Genomic DNA, 200 nt, shown 5'->3' on the forward strand with positions numbered 1-200 from the left:
TCTGGCCATTTTTTGGTTGCAGCCATCATTGTTGTTTGGCGGGCCTGGGCTGGGGATTTGAACCCACCACCTTAGGTGTATGTGGCTGGCACCTTAGCTGCTTGAGCCACAGGCGCCAAGCTGGTTTTTCTTTTTTTAGAGACAGAGTCTCACTTTGTCACCCTCAATGGAGTGCTGTGATATTTACAGCTCACAGCAAT

The sequence above is a fragment of the Otolemur garnettii genome, unplaced genomic scaffold (assembly GCF_000181295.1).
Source record: "Otolemur garnettii isolate 467f Iridium unplaced genomic scaffold, OtoGar3 scaffold00009, whole genome shotgun sequence".
In the NCBI taxonomy this organism is placed as follows: Eukaryota; Metazoa; Chordata; class Mammalia; order Primates; family Galagidae; genus Otolemur; species Otolemur garnettii.